Source organism: Haliotis rubra, unplaced genomic scaffold, assembly GCF_003918875.1.
Source record: "Haliotis rubra isolate DU_JTF1 unplaced genomic scaffold, ASM391887v1 Scf1602, whole genome shotgun sequence".
Lineage (NCBI taxonomy): Eukaryota > Metazoa > Mollusca > Gastropoda > Lepetellida > Haliotidae > Haliotis > Haliotis rubra.
In genome coordinates, this window is record NW_025765562.1 from 62,652 (window position 1) to 79,952 (window position 17,301).

At 40.2% G+C, this 17,301-nt stretch overlaps 1 long non-coding RNA gene across 1 annotated transcript; it reads right to left on the bottom strand.

Moving 5' to 3' along the window:
* Window positions 1-1,528: 1,528 nt before the first annotated feature.
* LOC124271475 lies at window positions 1,529-10,572 on the bottom strand. Its single transcript, XR_006897048.1, has 3 exons — window positions 10,462-10,572; window positions 6,130-6,135; window positions 1,529-1,540 (listed from the first exon to the last, which is right to left on the bottom strand). It is a non-coding gene; the product is annotated as an uncharacterized LOC124271475 (long non-coding RNA).
* Between the last annotated feature and the right edge of the window lie 6,729 nt (window positions 10,573-17,301).

The following is a 17,301-nucleotide window of genomic DNA, read 5'->3' on the forward strand; positions in this document are numbered from 1 at the left end:
CTCTGTCCATCGGACCTATTCCTAAACCGTATACAAACGTAACAAAAGAGTATAGGAGCCGTTGGTACCTGTCAATCCATTCATACATAACTACATAATATTTGTATCACAAATCATAAAGAGCATTGCCTACGTAACAATCTGTATGATCGAGAATAGTTTCTTGATTAGAAAATATACAGGTAAATTTCCATACATCAATATTTATAACAGACTGATAAGAGATCTTAATTTACTATGCGTGTTCTCAAAGAAGCTTTCACTGTCAGTGTGGGGACACAATAGTGGAAATTTCAATTAAAAGAGATTTATGTTCGATGCTGTTAAATATCCATAAATATGGATACCATTTATTTACATGAACGCTGTTACTTAAAAACTCAACTTTCAATACTTGGCTAATTGTTTTCAGTATAAAGAACTGGTTTTAATCGATGCATAGAAATGTTATCGACTTAGGTTGACAATAAGCTTTTGTTCAAGGAATGGCCTGACTGTACGCTTCTCAAAGTTCAATACTGTTTAGGCATACCACATCTCGGTCATGTGAAAGAGTGTCGAATTGGTAGGTTGTAAACATTATTTTTTTCTTTCAATATATATATATATAAATTGGACATATCCCCAAACCATAAAGATCAAAGCCAAGAGTGATCGATTATCAATGCTTTTACATTGTGGTATATCTATCAATATTAGCCGACATTATGGTTCGATATCGATATTATTTGTTGACAACGCCCCTTCAATAACTACTCAACATTCCTAGAAACTACTCAATATAGGTATGCTGGTGTGTGCATGTCGATAGAACTTAGGTACAAGGATGGCCGCAAAGATTCTGCGAAGGAAAGTGGTTATATTGATCATGTAATCTTTCAAGAATAGGGGCTGTTGGCTAACCTAGTGGTTAAAGCGTTAGCTCGTCACCCGAAGACCCGGGTTCGATTCCCCACATGGGTACAATGTCTGAAGCACATGTCTGGTGTTCCCCGCCGTGATATTGCTGGAATATTGATAAAAGGCGGCGTAAAACTAAACTCACTCACTCTTTCCAGGATATGCGTATGTTTCTACTGTAATCTTGGATTTTATATACACGGACTTCCAGTGTCATAGACTGACGTCTAGTCCCTGAAATGAACAACATGTTTTTACAGAAAAAAAGCATAATCAGTCTTAAACATGATCATAAAATATAATGAAAAGGGACCCAGAGAATTTCTTCCTTTTCTGAAACTGTGGATATCTGGACTTGCCATATATTCTACACTTGCATGGACTGTGAGCTTTCCTGGATATATTTGTTTCAGGGTATGTATGACAGGCTTCCAGTATAATAAAGAGGGCAAGTAGTATTTTGCAACTAATCCCCAGGAAAACCCCACGAGCTCCAGGGGCGTAGGAACGGTTTTCAGAGCGCCGGGTGGGTGGGGTGGGGGCTAGTTTATGAAAAGTATTGAAAATCAAAATGAAATTGTAGTTATGGTAAGATAGATATGGTTTCGTCTTGAAAAGCCCCCAAAGAAATTTGGTTTTGCTATGTTCCAGTCTCACGATCCCCATTTTGTTTGACCTTTTATCTTGGTACCCTCAAAAAACGCAAAATCTACAATAAATGCATCAAAAACGTCAGGAAACAAAATATGCAAGAAATATTTTGTGTGTTTGAGATTGATAGAAGTCCCCTAGAATCACACTTCTATATCAAAGTTCATAAAAAAGCAATTTGAAATTACAATCGCTTGTTAAAGTGACTCCCCCCTTCACGTTGACTGAAAGAGCTTGTTTTGGAGACACTACCCATCACCTTTTAGGTGACGTAATCATAAGGGCATAGCTTATTCTAATGTTTTCACTATGCATACATGATGCCAAGGGTTCAAACTAAATAATGAATGGTCACACAAGTGTCAGCTCACAATATATTGTAGACAGTGCCACCTTGAATATCTGGACACAATGTTTTTGAAAGATTAAAATGGGGGTGTCCTCAAAAAATAGCCCCCGACAAAATATAAATCAGGCAATTCAAATCTTTGACTGTTGAACATGACGGGAAGTCATCCAATACTATACTGAACATATTTTATATGACATTATCTGAGGGCATACCATTATCCAAGAGGTACCAAAAGACAAATCGTTTTTCATTTTCTGCAATTTTGTTAGAAATATTATACCCCAATGTGTTGTGATGACAAATATCTGGTTAACCACATTACCCACACATGTGAAATTTTGGATATGGCTTAGCTAACGATTCCTTCAAAATAGAATGGCAGCTTCTAAAAAATTGGACATCGAAAATATAGTTTGGCTACGTACTTTTTGATCGACCCTCGTAGCGTGGCTGATCATAGCGCCACCTATTTTATCCTTCTGCGTCCTTCCTCTTGTCTGGGCAAGGTCATTATATCTGAAAGACATCCAAGTGATATCATCACTTATATTTCTGTCAGATAAAATGGCCTTGCCCAGACAAGATAACCTGGTCGATAAATGGGATTTTATTTTGCAATAGAACATATCTTACCTCGCGAAGTGCGTAACACCATGTAATTAAAAACCTGAAAAGATTTGGAAAATACCTGCCCACGCCCAACTGCCGGTACACATGCTCTGCTAATCCTGTAACCGACCGAAATATCCAGTCTCAAAGTTGTTTATGAACCGGATGTTGACTTTTTATCAAATGTACACATACATGTCGTGATGCATTGGCTGTAACCTGAGGAATGGCTGTAACCAGAGGAAATGTTGTAACCTGAAGAATGGCTGTAACCTGAGAAATTACTGTAACCTGAGAAATTACTGTAACCTGAGGAATGGCTGTAACCGAAGGATTGGCTGTAACATGAGGGTTGGCTGTAACCTGAGGATTGGATGTAACCGAAGGATTGGCTGTAACCTGAGGATTAGCTGCAACCTGAGGATTGGCTGTGACCGAAGGATTTGTTGTAACCAGAGAATGTGCTGTTACATGAGGATTTGCTGTAACCCGAGAATTTGTCACATATCTCTGACAGTTCCTGCTATTGGCAGAAACATTCCAAAACTGGAGAAAAAGAACTCCAGGCTTTCAGTGCACAATCATTTCCAGTGTAGTTTTTTGAATGTTTTTACATTTCATTTGAGTTCTTTTTCTCATATGCGAGAATGACTTCCACATTATCTGGGTGTATTCCAATATGTCATCTTGTGCCTTAAGAACATGTTTAAAGAGGTTACACGGTTATTACAAATATGTTACAGTTCAAGATCCGGTTTGAGAATGAAATATCTTATCTGAAACAAGAATGCTACACAACTATAACATTTATTTCACTGCTTGTATGATTCAAACCGAAGCTACCAAACCCATGACATATTCTGTCAAAACAACGTACCATTCCGACAATATCATAAGCAGGATCCATCAAACACCGTCAAATGGTGATGATATCCGGTGTGCGGGAAAAGGTGAGAGTATCTTGACCCACGGGTGTCAACGTAAGTTCAGCGTATGCGTATACCCTAATCTATTGTCTCATTCTCTCATAGAGAGGCATAGGCGGATCCAGAGATCTCAATAATGTGGAAACACACACACCCCACCCACCACCCCCCTTTTTTTCTCAAAAAGCTGTATCCGACCCTGAGAGGTCAGTGTTTCTTGTTAACTTGTACATGCCGTGGGTCCAAGTATGACTTCTTTGATGGGCATTTCAGAAGTTGAGGTGATGAAGAATGATGATAATTTTATGGATATATAGAGGATACTAAACGACCTTCCGTGTAATACCAGTTTTATTAAACGAGTTAATGATTTGGTATCAAACGAGCGATCGCTCATTTGATACTTAATCTTTCACGAGTTTAATAAAAATAGTACTTCAGAGAAGCGAGTTTAGTATTCTGTTTATTACTCTCCAACATAAATTGATAGAAACTGCCTACTAACATTGTGACAGAGGTATTAGCATTGTGACGTCATAACTGTAAAACATTGACGTCATATGTCTAGCGGTATTACACTAGTGTAATATTGCCGTAAAAATATTACACTGCAGTATCTTCCACGGGAGAGTAATAATATACAATTATAGACTCTTGTAGAGGTCGATATCGGTTTTTATTGACCTGAGTAAAACAATATCGACCGAGCTTGCGAGGTCCATATTGTTTTTCTCAGGTCAATTAAAACCGATATCGACCTCTACAAGAGTCTATAATTGTTTTATTATATAATGAAAGAGAAACGGGTTTTAACATAAACTTTTAATGCACACACTGTGCCATCTATCCGAGTGATCTATCCGAGTCAATATCGTAATTTATCAGAAAACTCAAGTCAATATCGTGTTTTGTAGTCAATCATGTGACGGTATTTTGACCAATCGTTGTACAGGAAAAATACTACCTATATAATAAACAACTTTATTCTGTAAAGGACGTTTCGACATAGATTCTAGCAAGTGATGACGTTTCGACATAGATTCTAGCAAGTGATGCCTTTTATAGAATAAAGAGGTTGTATATCAATAAAAGTATCATCATTGTTCGTGGGTCCAAGTACTTCTTTATAAAGTGGTGTGAGTTAATGTGACCTAATGTGCTGAGGGTGACGTAATCCTGTAAATCAAGAACTACAAGAAAATGGAGGCGGGCACCAAACACGGCGACAACACAGTATCATGTCTTTATAAAAACAGAAAACAAATGTTCTGAAAATATAACTATTTTCACAAAATGTTTAATCAACACAGGTATGTTTAAATCCAAAGCAACAATACGGGTTTCAGTTCATTCCCTGTTTTATATCTACGCCTTGTTTTTGACTCCATGTGGCTACTCTCTCTACATACTGAATGTGATTTACACTTTATATCCTCAGTAAATGAGCGAAGTAGCTTTTTCACGCTATATGCGGTTACCTCCCCTACTGAGTTCATTTACATCGTTGGAACCCAGTGCAAAAGGTACGGTAAACTATTTAGGTAGTCTGTCCTACAGAAACAAAGATAGAATAAAGCAAGTCTAGATATCCACAGTTTCTGAAAATGAAGAAAGTCTCAGGGCTCCTGTTCATTATGTTTTATTATTGCTATTAGGAACTGTTCTTTTTCTGTAAAATATGTTCATTTCAGAGGCCATCCTCGATAATCTCCAGGGTATACGTTACGATCACTCTCGACCATATAGTTGAGAGTGATCGTAACGTATACCCTGGAGATTATCGCAAGAGAGTGATCGTAACGTATACCCTGGAGATTATCGCCAGAGAGTGATCGTAACGTATACCCTGGAGATTATCGCAAGAGAGTGATTGTAACGTATACCCTGGAGATTATCGCAAGAGAGTGATCGTAACGTATACCCTGGAGATTATCGCAAGAGAGTGATCGTAATGTATACCCTGGAGATTATCGAGGATGTTCAGAGGCTAGTTGTTGGCCTAACTATTTAAGGTCTCCCTGCCTTTACGTCGCAGATTTTCAAAGTCATTTTATGAATTTAGACACTGCATTAAATGTTATTGAATAGACAACATAATGGTAACACGTGAAACACATACTTTGGTCACAAACAATCGTGGTCACAATTTGAAATTAATTACCTATAAATTCACTGTGCTCACATACCCTTTACAACATTATTAGTACACTGTCTACCATCACGCCCATTGCGTATCGTCTATCAATAGTTCGATTGTCTACCATCCTGTTGATTGTCTATTATAAAGTTTTGCCCACCTCCATGTCTGATATGTATTGTCTACCATCCCGTCTATTGTCTACCACACTATCTATTGCCTACCACATGTACTGTCTACCTTGTCTACCTACTGTCTGCCCTTGTATCCCATATTGTCATTTGTCTACCATCCCATCTATTGTCTACCATCCCGTCTATTGTCTACCGTCCTTTCTATTGTCTACCATCCTGTCTATTGTCTACCATACTGTTTATTGTCTACCATACTGTCTATTGTCTAGCATCTGTCTATTGTCTACCATACTGTCTATTGTCTACCATCATGTTTATTGTCTACCATCTGTTTATTGTCTACCATCATGTTTATTGTCTACATCTGTCTATTGTCTACCATACTGTCTATTGTCTACCATCATGTTTATTGTCTACCACCTGTCTCTTGTCTACCATCTGTCTATTGTCTACCATCTGTCTATTGTCTACCATCATGTTTATTGTCTACAATCATGTCTACCGACATGTCAAGTGTATACAATTCTGTGTGTTGACTACCATCTGCCTATTGTCTACCATCTGTTTATTGTCTACCATACTGTCTATTGTCTACCATCTGTTTATTGTCTATCATACTATCTATTGTCTACCATACTGTCTATTGTCTACCATCCTTTCTACTGTCTACCATCCTGTCTATTGTCTACCATACTGTTTATTGTCTACCATACTGTCTATTGTCTAGCATCTGTCTATTGTCTACCATACTGTCTATTGTCTACCATCATGTTTATTGTCTACTATCTGCCTTTTGTCTACCATCTGTTTATTGTCTACCATACTGTCTATTGTCTACCATCTGTTTATTGTCTATCATACTATCTATTGTCTACCATACTGTCTATTGTCTACCATACTGTCTTTTGTCTACCATCTGCCCTTGTCTACATCTGTCTATTGTCTACCATCTGTCTATTGTCTACCATCATGTTTATTGTTTACCATCATGTCTACCGACATGTCAAGTGTATACAACTCTGTGTGTTGACTACCATCTGTCTATTGTCTACCATCTGCCCGTGTCTACCACCATATCTATTGTCTACCAGCATGTTCTGTCCACCTTCTAGTCTATTGACTTTCGTCTACACGCGTGTGGCCTACCTACTGCCAAATCTGTTGTAAACTGTCTGCCCATTGCCATTTGTCTATCAGCCAGTCCAATGTCTACCTGCTGATCTATCTGTCTGTCTATTTATCTGTCTGTCTATCTATCTATTCATAGGTCTGTCAGTCAATCTATCTATCAGACAGCCTACTACTCATAAACCTGTCTATTGTCTCTTGAGAGGCGGTGGGAAAGCCTGGCCCCGATTTCTCGAAACAAACTTAAATTCTTACTCAAATTTCAAACTGAGTTTGACAATTTGAAACAGCTGAATTCTTAACTCAACTGCATTTTATAAATAAAAAAGTCCAAACAGCTTAAGTAATCTATCCACCAAACTCAAATTTTTGTCTACTATGTTTGAGTTTAATATCGATTTCAGTTCATTCTGGGCAATGCATTTTCTCAAATTTGAGTAAAAACTTTAACTTAAGTCAAAACTCAGACTTAAGTTTGTTTCTAGAAATCGGGGCCTGGTGATTTGAGATTTCGCACGTCACGCCGAAGACCCGGGTTCGATTCCACACGCGAGTACAATGTGTGAAGCCCATTTCTGGTGTTCCCCGCCGTGATATTGCTGGAATATTGCTAAAACTAAACTCATAATGCGTATTTTTAAACTGTAATCTTGGTTTTCATAGACACTGACTTGACGACAACCAAGAATGCATATCTTGCATGTCAGGTTACAGAACTGTCTTCGACTGAGCTCAATAACGCTGTACCAACACAGGTTGCGAGAACGACAGGAAATATCATAATTGGATGATTATACAACTGATGTGGATTGTGTAAAGGTCTTGGCTAAACACGACATTATGTTCAGAGCACTAAATACCAAATTTAACTCGCACGGGGATTTACAAGAAAAATAAACGCGCATTCGTTCAAAAAATAAACTTCGAGTTGTTAAATCTTGAACAACTGATTCAACGCATAAACAAATTGTATCTTATTGACCTGACAAAGTTACATGGCATGAGCTGATGTTTATCAGAGATAGGAATACACTGACGGATCGATCGTGAGTGGAATAGACCACACTCAATGAACCTCAAGACGTGATGGAACGGTTTTTCATTTCCATTCATAAACAAGACAAAGTTGTTGGGTAAACAAGTTTTTTTTACAAATCCGGAACAGGCGAATAGAAGGGGGCGTAGTTTAGTTTCCTACTTAACTGTACTTGAGTGACACGGTAATACTTATACAAACATGACGGAAACATGTCACAATTGTGGACATTTTAAATGGTGCCCAGGGCCAACACCAAAAGCAAAACAGCGGAGAAAAAGCCAAAAAATTAACAAAAAAAAACAAAAAAAACCCCCACAACAACATACAAACGGAAAACTGTTGTCGTTGGCATAACGACAGGAATCACAATCAAGAAATGTTATTGAAAACGGTAAATATTTTTTGTGGTAAATTACATAGAAGGGCCTCGAAGTAGATTATTTTTAGTAGAAAAGATATAAGAATCAGGAACTTTGTTCATTTGTGAACTTTTACCAAACATTTAACACCAAAGGATATTCCAATACAGTAAACCCCGTTTATTCGGACCGAGTAGACCTTCCTAACAGTTAACCTTCTTATGGTAGCGTGGCTGGATTAGATGTACACTATGTGTGTTCGTTATATTAGGGTCAATTTTATTGTGTTTTTTTAATAAACAAAACTATGGGCAATACTTTTAATAACATTCAAAAAAGTTAAGCACAACTTAATATATTTTAACATCACTGTTTGAAGTAGTCATTAGGGACCATTCATAATTTTATGGCTGGGGGGATGGGGTGGGGGTGGTGTGTGTGATGATGATATTTATCCTATTATGTATTTATATGTTGTCGAGACACATTTGTTTATCAAAGTGACGTACAAACATCAGTTATCTCATCTCGTTTTCACTTGTTCCGATATTTGAGTACGCTGTCAGTTGCTGCCTGTTCTGCGCCTCCCACGATGGGGACCCACTATTGGAGGCCATCTGAAGCAGCGGTTTCACTATGTATGACGCCGCTGTCTTATAGAGTCATTTGGCCAAATGACATCAATTAATGTCACAAGTAGACCTTTGTTAAAAATGCAAGAAAGTTCGGGATATAAGGAAAAGAAAAAAAAGACAGTGTTTGACATTTTACCAGATGCAGTTATGAAGGTGTTGTGTTTGTTTATTTGTTGTTTAACGCCGCACCCATACATATTCCAGCTATATGACAGCGGTCCGTTATATAATCGAATCTGGACCAGACAATCTACTGATTGCCATCATGAATATTGATCTACGAGTCTGGATCAGGCAATCTACTGATTGCCATCATGAATATCGATCTACGAGTCTGGATCAGACAATCTACTGATTGCCATCATGAACATCGATCTACGAGTCTGGATAAGACAATCCACTGATTGCCATCATGAATATCGATCTACGAGTCTGGATCAGACAATCTACTGATTGCCATCATGAAAATAGATCTACGAGTCTGGATCAGACAATCTACTGATTGCCATCATGAATATCGATCTACGAGTCTGGATCAGACAATCTACTGATTGCCATCATGAATATCGATCCACGAGTCTGGACCAGACAATCTACTGATTGCCATCATGAACATCGATCTACGCAGTTGGGACACAATGACATGCACCAACCAGTTCTGCAAACCTGACCACCAGATCTCGTCAGTCGCCTCTTTAGGACAAGCATGGGTTGCTGGAGACCAGTTCTAACCTGGTGTCCCAGGTATTTGGCGTTCATCAGTACAATGGTGAGGACTTAACACCAAGGAAACATGACAAAAACATATAAAAAGTACATAGATAATAAAAATAATTGAATGCAAACATTATTTTGTACCAAGAGTTCAGTTTACCGGTATAGTCGTTACTGATAATAATAAACTGCGACTTAATATTCAATATATGCCTAGATGTAATTTTAATCCGTTTTCCGCTTAAATATCACGAACGGTATTCTTCTACTGATCCTCCATGGACATACGTGTTAGTGAGTGTTGAGAGGGATTGGCTTGTTAAGTTTGACCAACCACCCCCACGCAACGTGGCCACCTCATGCACGGCTCTGTCGGTGCCGTCATCAACACAGCCGGCATGGTATTCTTAGTAACACTTGCAATTACACAATTGCATTGACTCCAGCAGATCCGCGTTATACATTGGTATCTTTCTCACGCCAAGTTTTCATTTCTGGGCGCCCGTAGTGGAACGAACATCCGATACAACTTTCAAACTTCTAGAAACAGCGATAACATCAGATATGGTGTATAACACAGTCTGCAGTAAACGAGTTCCGAATGAAACTTGTTTTTAGTCATCTTAATAAAGATGTACATTCAACATATGGTAGACTTAGACGCGTACACTCGTATGTTATCTATTACGTCAGAACTGTTGATAACCAACTCGCGAATCGTAAAACCAGTAAATACACACACGGAAAATACGGATCACATATGTTCACAAGCAAGTTGACACGAGTTAAACTACACATATCAACAGGTTGGGACACAAACACATGTTGTTTCTGGACTAAAACACGAGTACAGAGTGCGAGTTAGGTGGTCACTCACCCATGGCCATTGTTGTATCCGTTCGAGTAACCGTGGTGATCGGCCATGTCTGCTCTCCCTCGTCTTTGTCCGTGGACTGCAGTATGGCGACCGTGGGAGATGCTGGGCTGCCCGCTGGGTGCCACTTAGTGCTATAAATATACCAGCGAGGGGAGCGTTTGGACGCCGGGGGGAGGGGGAGGAGGCTGGACGGTGGTTGTGTACATAAGCAGAGGGGATCAGGTTGCTGAAGAGAGAAAAAAGAAAAGAAAGTCTTGAATGTGGAGTTGTGTGGGCTTTCCTAAAGCAATGTTTGTGGTTATGTAATACGGACGTGCTATGAATGTGTGATGTTGTGTTTGAAAGAGGGAAGTAACTTCAGCTCTCACGTCGTTTATGTTTCTGTGATATATCAGTGTAAACAAGATATGAATTTATAATAATTCTGTATGTTAGATACTCTATCTGAATTTATGTTAGGCTGGGGCAAGCAATTTAATTATACTTTTAATTTCTTTTAACAAGTTTAAAAGACTTCCATCGTCACACAGAAGAGCTCGATTCCCATTTGGGGTTCGGTAAAACCATTTTCTCGTAACACCGCTAAAACCATATTCACTCACTGTCCAACTTATTCGTTGAGTGAGTGAATTTAGTTTTAGGCCGCTTTTAGGGATATTCCAGCAATATTACGGCGGGGGACACCAGAAATGGGCTTCACACATTGTACCCATGTGGGGAATCGAACCACGTGGTTCGGCGTGACGAGCGGACGCTTTAACCACCAGGCTATCCCACCGCCCCTTTATTCGTAGAGACTCACTTCTCCTCATGATATTATTGCTCATATGTTAACATATTAAGTATACCTATTGTAGGAATGACAGGTCTTTATGGATAATTAATTTCTTTGTTATACTGACTGACTGACTGAGTTTGGTTTTACGCTGCTTTTAGCAATATTCCAGCAACATCACGGCGGGACACCAGAAATGGGCTTCACACATTGTACCAATGTGGGGATTCGAACCCGGGTCTTCGGCGTGACGAGCCAACGCTTTAACCATTAGGCTCCCCCACCGCCCCTCCTTGTTACACAATAACGACATGCCAGTATAGACAGTTACACCGTGTTCAAGTCATCTATACTGAAACGTCCCAATTGTATAATAAAGAAGTTGATTATCCATAAAGAGTTGTCTTTCCTATTACGTACAGCCCCTTCAAACAGTTCAAACCAATAACTATTGTATCAACCCTACACAAACTAATTGGGAATCAAGAATTGAAATTTATTAAAACTAAATTGAATACTATGAATGTGTATTTAGTGAATACATTTAACGATGTTTTCTCAGACCAGTGTTCATACCAATAATTATTGTATTAACCCTACACAAACTAATTGGGAATCAAGAATTGAAATTAATTAAAACTAAATTGAATACTATGAATGTGTATTTAGTGAATACATTTAACGATGTTTTCGCAGACCAGTGTTCATTTGAAATGCTGCTGGTATTTGGTATCCATGACTACCTCTTTTAATCTAGCACGTGTTATCATGACAAGGCAATACAGTAAACACACACACATTTACCATCTTGTATAATCGTTTCTTTCTTTCACACATGGGAAGCAAACAATCAGATTAAGTGTATTAAATTAATACACCAATTATACTTGAACGCTCGTATAGAGCGGATGCTTTTGTTTACAATAATATTGAAAATAAAATATTTGTGATGGTTTCATTGGCCCCAGTGTATCAGTGTGTGCCAAGAAGATGCCAGTGATACAACATGGACAGAGGGTCCTCCTGTACTGTCAACACACTGACACGTCTACCGTTAATTAAACACTACTTCAGCTGTGTTGGGGGGAGTCAGTTTAGTTGTGAGAGGGTGAGGTGAGGGAGGTGAAATGGGGTTTAACGTAAATATATCGCTCATATGACGACGTGCATTTATGTGTATGTGTGGCTGCTTGTGCTAGCCTAGACTTATGCTGGTTTTATAGTGCTAGCCCACTGATATACCATGCCGCAGTGAAGCATGAATACCCCACTCAGACACATTATACTGACTCCGTGCCGACCAGTCCTTGTCTTACCCATTAATGCCGAGCGCCAGGCAGGGACCAACAAGTACCATATTTTAACGTCTTTTGGTATGACGAGACCGTGGATCGAACCCGCGACCTTCCTCTCTCAGGGAGGCGGTGGCTTGTGAGAAGGGAGAGCACTGTCATGAAGGTAGACTGTTTTAACAGCGCTAGAGAAAACCAGAAACGGGAGTTTGGTGCAGAAATTTAAACCAATAGGGCGCCGTCAGATCGAAAACCAATACTTACCTGGATGAGAGGTACGGGGTAGTCGTAACGGGGGTATGTTCCTCGGCGTTACTGAGGATTGAGGGGTCTAGGAGAAGGGGCTGTAGGATAGTATTTACGGTTGGTTGGTTTGTTGTTTGGGGCGGTGGGGTAGTCTAGTGGTTAAAGCGTTCGCTCGTCACGCCGAAGACCCGGGTTCGATTCCCCACATGGGTACAATGTGTGAAGCCCATTTCTGGTGTCTCCCGCCGTGATGTGGCTGGAATATTGTTAAAAGCGGCGTAAAACTGAACTCACTCACTCACTGGTTTGTTGTTTAACGCCGCACTAAGCAATATTACAGCGGTCTGAAAATAATCGAGTCTGGACCAGACAATCCAGTGACCATCAGCATGAGCGTCGATCTGTGCAAAATGCCAACCAAGTCAGTGATCCTTAAACCTGATTCTTGTTAACGCGATATCTCATGAACTGTTGTACCTAATGTCTTCAAGTTTGGTGACAGCCTACAGTGGGGGATTACCAGACACCAGTTGATTTGGGTCACCATGGCACTTTGACCACTTTTCGAACTTATGTAAACGCGATATTTCATAAAACGTTGCACCCAATTTTAGCCTCTGAGCTGAGGAATATATTGCCATTTCTTACAAATTTTATGTCAGAAGTTAACATAATGGGTATCAGGGCAGGGCAGGGCAGGGCAGGGCAGGGCAGGGCAGGGCAGGGCAGGGCAGGGCAGGGCAGGGCAGGGCAGGGCAGGGTACCCGAGTCGAAAATTCGGACTCGTCCCAACCCTAATACACACTGATACTGACAGTGAATATGTGCATCTGCATCTATACATTCAAATCTGCTATATTCCTGAAATAGCTTAGGAGTTAGGAGAAGAATGTGAGAAGTGACCATACTAAACACTACATCACACAAAAGGTCATCTTCTATGTGACCAAAAGAACATTTGTTCTGGTCTGGGAGGGTGCTGCTGTAGGGTTGTCGTTAGTTCGAGGTTATTTTTATGGTCTGAGAGGAGGCTGTTGAGATGTCGTTAGTTCGAGGTTATTTTTATGGTCTGGAAGGTAGGCTGTTGAGATGTCGTTAGTTCGAGGTTATTTTTATGGTCTGGAAGGTAGGCTGTTGAGATGTCGTTAGTTCGAGGTTATTTTTATGGTCTGGAAGGTAGGCTGTTGAGATGTCGTTAGTTCGAGGTTATTTTTATGGTCTGGAAGGTAGGCTGTTGAGATGTCGTTAGTTCGAGGTTATTTTTATGGTCTGGAAGGTAGGCTGTTGAGATGTCGTTAGTTCGAGGTTATTTTTATGGTCTGGAAGGAGGCTGTTGAGTTGTCGTTATTTCGAAGTTATTTTTATGGTCTGAGAGGAGGTTGTAAGGTTACCGTGGGGTGAGGATTGCAGGGTTGTTTTAATAGTGTTTTTGTATTGTATGGTTGTCGTTACGAACGGGTTTTCTGTCATAGGAATGTCTTTCACAGGTAGGGTTGTGGGATGGGGGATTGTAGGATGTTCACCATGACACTGCCCAATTTGATTTCAGTAGCATCTTACAAGTGAAGCGCACTAGGCTCCATGTAGATTCGGGGAAAGAGTTGCTGGGTTACCTGACGGAAAGCCGACTTACGGATCAGGTCAGTCTGTTCTTGTATCATAATCAAGTCAAGTGACAGGTGTTTGAACGCAACTATATCACGACCGTTACATTATCAAGTCTGGGCCAGGCCAAACCAGCGGTTGACAGCTTGAGCATATTTCCACGACTGACCGACAACTGTGCAAGTAGTAGTCTCACCCGATAATCTTGAGCTACTGGGGATCTATCCTCAGGTAAACTCACCAGGTAGCGGGACACAAAGGTGAGCCAAACGTCCCATGTAGCGGCACAACATTAGCTAACAGAATTCAATCACTGTGGGTTCGAATCTCAGAATCCCCGTGATTATGAATCTAGGTATTTCAGCAACATACCTGTTCTCTGAGTTTCACCAGAAAGGAAAGTGTAGGACATCATCACTGCGGGTTTCCAACAACAATAAGATTACAGAACCTGGCATTAAAAAACCCCGTTAAACCAAATATTGTATTGTGCATCACGCGCATTAGTGTCGCCAGCAGTACAGGGGCGGTGGGGTAGCCTAGTGGTTAAAGCGTTGGCTCGTCACGTCAAAGACCCGGGTTCGATTCCCCACATGGGCACAATGTGTGAAGCCCATTTCTGGTGTCCCCCCGCCGTGATATTGCTGGAATATTGCTAAAAGCGGCGTAAAACTAAACTCAGTCAGTCAGTCAGTCCAGCTACAGCTAGTTACGTTGTAAAGATTACAGATGATGTCGGGTTACACAACCAGGAATCTGCTCACTGCGGCTTTAAATAAACTCACCATCGCAATAACCTATCCCTATTACATGAGCTACGACCTTGATCTTTACGTGCAACGCTATTAAGTCACGTGGTGACACCGGCGTACAGCCTCACTTATAAACTGTTCCTAGAAGTACGAGTACACACAACTGTTTCAGGGAATATATAACACAGGAAGTAAACCATTGCAGCTTTTAGCATTGATCATTATCTGTCAATATATACAACTGAAATAAAGTAGCTGTGCATTATTTGATGTTATGACATTGTTTAATGCAAAAATATAATTACTTGATCTGTGGTGTTTTCCTTCATCACTGTTTAGCTGTTGACAAGGTAATATTCAAATCTTAATGATTTGACACTAGGCATCGCGACACGCCCTTGAAGAGATGTGGTGTCAAAAGTCAGTTCACAAATTCAGTATCGTGTGTGTCTACCATTGGCGTTGATGCAGGCTTGACAGGCATAGACGACACTAAGCGATTGAAGAATGCTTGGGGAATGTTGTTCCATGTCCGAACGAACGCATGTCCCAATTCAGCTTCTGTGGTGTGTAGCGTACGTCATAATCTCGCGATCTCACGCTCTCGTTGCCTTGCGAGACCGAAACATGGCCGCCTCCACGGAATGACAGAAGAGCGTCAGATTGACGACTCAGTTACTTTTTTCTCTTTAACAAGAAATTATTTTTAAAAATAAATATGAAAATTATGATGTGTTATTACTTTAGAATAGATGGTTAAAAGTTTGTTTTGGAGTGGAATTGTCCTTTAATGGCTGATTCTGGACTTGACGTAAACGTCGCAGTTCGTTACTATGGTCACTGGTGTAGTGCTGTCAGACATGATGCATGTGAATCGCTCAAGGGATGAAAACACCACTGGGTCTTTGTCTACAAGTTGGACTGGACGCTGTGGGAAAGGGAAATCTCTCAGTCACATCCTTATAGGATATCCACGTCTTCCAAGTAATTGTCTTGCCTTTCCCCCTGAACGATGATGCTGTGTCAGAACTAGTGAACGCGTGGAAAAAGGGAAGCGACACTCATCTTCGAAAGCCAAGATCTTGGAATATTCTGTTGATGTGATAATATCTGAAGCTTTTCCCTTTTCCAAATGACACCCACAGCTGAACAGCAAACTTTAGTTCAACCAGTTTGGACAACAACATCTGTGTCCACAGTGATAACCATGATGTTTGGAGCACCTTTTTGCAAAGCATCTTTGACATGAAGGCAAATTCTGGTACCCGCCTCTTGTCCATCAGTGCACTGCATATCCTCTTCACTTCCTACTGTCACCACTGATTCTACAGCTGTTATGAACACCACCTTTCCTGGTTGGTAAGAGTTGCTAGCCACACCATCTGTTAAGAATGCAAAGAGTTCTTCTTTGTCCCTTGATTCTTTTAGAAAAGAAGCAAAGATCATATAGGTAGTCTAGTATGACGGAAATCTTTTTCCCTACTACCTTTTCTTCGCTTTTCTCGAGTTGTCTCCTTCAGGCTACCTTCTTTGTAGATGTCCCAACAATGTCGATATGATGGCAGTCCTCCACTTGTCTCTTCGTCTATAGTAAGAAGAAGAAGTCACAAAAATCACCAAACGTTTGGGAATCACCTCTATGCAGTGTATGAACAACGGTGGCGCCATCAAACACTTTGGCAGGAAGAGAGTCATACTCAGGTGATGCAAGACAATCTAAGAGCTCTGATTTGCAGTTTGGTAAATTAAGTTTTCCATGAATTGATATAGATGGTGGCCACGGGTGGTTTTCTTGAGAAAAGAATTGATTAAAATCAGATTGACGTACCTGACAATCAATGAACATCTGACGTAAGAGACTGTAGTCATTTTTCAGATCATTCGTTTGCTGTTTGGTTTAGACTGACGTTTTGTTTGTGGTCGCTTGAAAAAAAGGTGATTTTTCTTGATTGGGCTGTGATTTGCAAAAAAATCCTTTACAAACTTCTCATATTTGTCTTTTCCTGTTTTCTCCATTGATTTCATAGATGCTACGACAGCTTCAACAACACAGTGATGCTCATAGGGTCATCAGTTCAGGAGACTCTTCCAGGAAGGGATTTCCCATCGAAGCAACTGTGCCACATAAGTTGTTGACTTGAGTCTTAAATGTCTGCTGTGTAGCAAAATC